We start from the raw sequence: 3,436 nt of genomic DNA on the forward strand, positions 1-3,436 counted from the left end.
AAAATTAATTAAATATTTCAATAAAATAATTAAATGGTAAAAATTAAAGTAAATTTATTTCATGACCAAGTAAGGACAATAGGTTCTGTTCTCTCATAATTGATACTAAAAATAGCAACAGGATAATTTCTTGAGAGAAGAAGCAGGCAATAAAATATTAGTATCAAACTAGAAGCAAACTCTTAAATGTATGGACAGTTAATTCAGGCCAAATGATCTAGGAGCATTAAGTGGAGTAAGGAAAGTTTCTTTCGCAAATGGTAATGGAAAAACTGATTTGCCACAATGAAACAAGAAAACGAAAAAAAGAAAAGAAATCGGATCCCCCCCCCTCCCCGCCCCCTGCCCGCCGCGGCTCGGGGCTTCTCCTGAAGCCCCTGCCTGGCACCTGTCCGCCGCCGCCGTCGGATCCTGACCAATCTCCATCCTGCAGGTAAACAGGCAATCCCTTGGAGAGCCTGCCTCAGCGCGGAGAAGCCCCCTCCCCGCCCCCTGCCCGCCGCGGCTCGGGGCTTCTCCTGAAGCCCCTGCCTGGCACCTTGCCGCCGCCGCCGTCCGATCCTGACCAATCCCCACTCTGCTGCTTAGGGGCGTGTCCTCATCTCAGGGGGCGTGGCCTAAAAAGTGGGCGTGGCCTTTTTCTGGAGCACAGGCCGCTAACGCGGCCGCAGTTATTTATTTTTTTTCTACCATTCCATGCCTTCTCCTTTGGCCACAATTGATAGAATTCATTCTATCTGTGTCTTAGTGGGCGTGGTCTAAAGTGGGTGTGGCCTCCTCTCAGAGCGGCCAACACTAACGCGGCCGCAGTTATTCTTGGCTACCTCAGCTCAATCCGTACTGTGTATTCCTTTGAAAACTCACTTTTGCGAGCTCAAACATTTACGCAAAATAGCCATTAGCTTAGGCTGACACTATAAAAGCTATCAGTGAATAAGGGAAGTTTAGCACAATCGGAGCCCCTTCTTCCCACAAAAAGGAAGAGGAATAAATAACTACAAGGTTCCAACTCTGCACTTCCGTGACAATATGAAGAAACAGCGAAAATCCCCTCCACCAAGAGAGGGAGAACAAAAGATACTAGAAACCTCAAAAGAGTCTCCCAACATCTACGACCTCTCAGATAAACAATTCAGAGAGGAAATATGGAGGAGAGTCGACCTACTCCAAGCAACTATGGAACAGACATCCAATAAATTAAGGGAGGAGATGAATCAAGCGCTGGAACGGTCTACCAAGAAAATACAGGAAGAAATGAGAGCAGAAATGAGAGCAGAAATCTCAAACCTTCGAACCGAAGTCTCACAAATAAAGCAATCGGTAGATGAAATAAAAATCTCACTAGATGCCCTCAACAGCAGAATGACTACAGCCGAAGACAGAATCAGCGAGCTTGAGGATGAGCTGCAGAAAGCTTACAGACAGCAACAAATAATGGCCAAAGACCTCAAAATGGCTATAGAGCGAATCAGAGCCCTGGGGGATGACTTCAAGAGGAACAACATAAGAATCATTGGAGTACCAGAACCACAGGGAAGTAACCCCAATGAAAAAAACATAGTCAAAGACATCATCACTAAGAAATTCCCAGAGCTGGACAAGGCAGGCGTCCAGATACAAGAAGTCCGAAGAGTGCCAGCAAAAAGAGACCCAAATAAAAAGACTCCAAGACATATCATAGTCAGAATGGCGGATGCTGTAGATAGAGACACAATTCTACAAGTAGCAAGGTCAAAGAGGGAAATCACATACCAAGGAGCACCCCTCAGATTTACGGCCGATCTGTCAGAAGAAACCCTCCGAGCCCGAAGACAATGGTGGGACATAGTGAAAAAACTCAACGAAATGAATGCCTCACCAAGAATACTTTATCCGGCTAAACTCTCACTCAAATTCGAAGGAACTATACACTATTTCTCGGATAAACAACAGCTCAGGAACTTCATAGACTCAAAACCAATCTTGAAAGAAGGTCTAAAGGGGCTACTGTAAGACAAGGAGGAGCCCCATAAGAACAACAAATCCCACAGAAAGATGACACAAAACCACATCACAATAATCTCTCTCAATGTCAATGGCCTAAATGCACCTATCAAAAGACACAGAGTGGCTAAATGGATCCGGAAATTAAAGAAATCGGATCCCTACCTCACACTACACACAAAACTTAATTAAACTGGATTGAATTTTAATTAATATTAAAATTATTTATGTTTATATTAAATCAAAATCTATAAAATATATTGATAAAACTATTAGGAAAATCTCTCTATGCTTTTCAAATCCTTAATGATTTGATTATATTGGCAAGGAAACCAAAAAGATAGTAAGCAAATACATCATACTAAAAAGCGTTTGCTGTGCAAAAAAAGTATACTAAAATATAATGACAATTGATTGGGATAAAATATGCACACATCATACAATTGATAAAGATGTATAAAGCACTTTATGATATATAAAGCACTCAGAACTCAACAATTACAACAAATAAACCTATTTAGAAAATGGGGGAAGGAGCTGAACAGACATTTCTCCAGGAAAACATACAGATGGTCAACATGAAAAAGTGTACATCACCACTGATTATCAGGGAGAAGAAAGTCAAAATTACAAGGAGATAATACCTCATACTAATGGTAATGGCATATACCAAAACGTCCAGAAGTAGCCAGTGCTGGCTAAAATGAAATGAAAACAACCCCTCATTATTAGGAGGACTACTCTCGAGGGACCATTTCTAATCCTACCATTTGGTTACCTCACTGTCACTGTCATTCCATTGCTCATTGATTTTGTTTGAGCGGGCACCAGTAATGTCTCCATTGTAAGACTTCTTACTGGTTTTGGCATATTTAATATTCCATGAGTAGCTTGCCAGGTTCTGCCGTGTGGGCAAGATAACTTTTGGTAGCTTGTAGGGCTCTCTGAGAGGGATGAAGGAATCGAACCCACGCCTCATGCAAGGCAAATGCTCTACCCACTGGGCTATTGCTCCAGCCTGGCTAGCTCAGTCGGTAGAGCATAAGACTCTTAATCCCAGGGTCGTGGGTTTGAGCCCCATGTTGGGCATCGTTTTGGGCCTCACAAACTTTCACTCTTTCCAGGAGAGAGAGAGAGAGAGAGAGAGAGAGAGAGAGAGAGAACACATCTCCTATTGGTTACCTCAAAAACACAAAATATTAATTTTAAAAAAGGTACATGCCCATTTATACTTACTGCAGCACTGTTTATACAGCCAAGATCTGGAAACAAAGAAAAGGAATGGACAATTGTGAATGGAAATTAACCCTTGGTCCCTGACAACAGAACTTAGTTTACCAAGGTAAGAGAAGAACAAAATGGGTTCGAGGAGAAAGAATCAGGGCAGACAATGTTAACACTACTGTAAAAAATCAAAACTTTAATTAAAATAATAATGATAAATTACCTAAGC

At 41.9% G+C, this 3,436-nt stretch overlaps 1 non-coding gene across 1 annotated transcript; it reads left to right on the forward strand.

Moving 5' to 3' along the window:
• Window positions 1-2,999: 2,999 nt before the first annotated feature.
• On the forward strand, window positions 3,000-3,072 carry TRNAK-CUU (transfer RNA lysine (anticodon CUU)). The gene has a single exon. It is a non-coding gene; the product is annotated as a tRNA-Lys (tRNA).
• The last annotated feature ends 364 nt before the right edge of the window (window positions 3,073-3,436 follow it).

The sequence above is a fragment of the Sorex araneus genome, chromosome 10 (genome assembly GCF_027595985.1).
Source record: "Sorex araneus isolate mSorAra2 chromosome 10, mSorAra2.pri, whole genome shotgun sequence".
NCBI classification, from domain to species: Eukaryota; Metazoa; Chordata; class Mammalia; order Eulipotyphla; family Soricidae; genus Sorex; species Sorex araneus.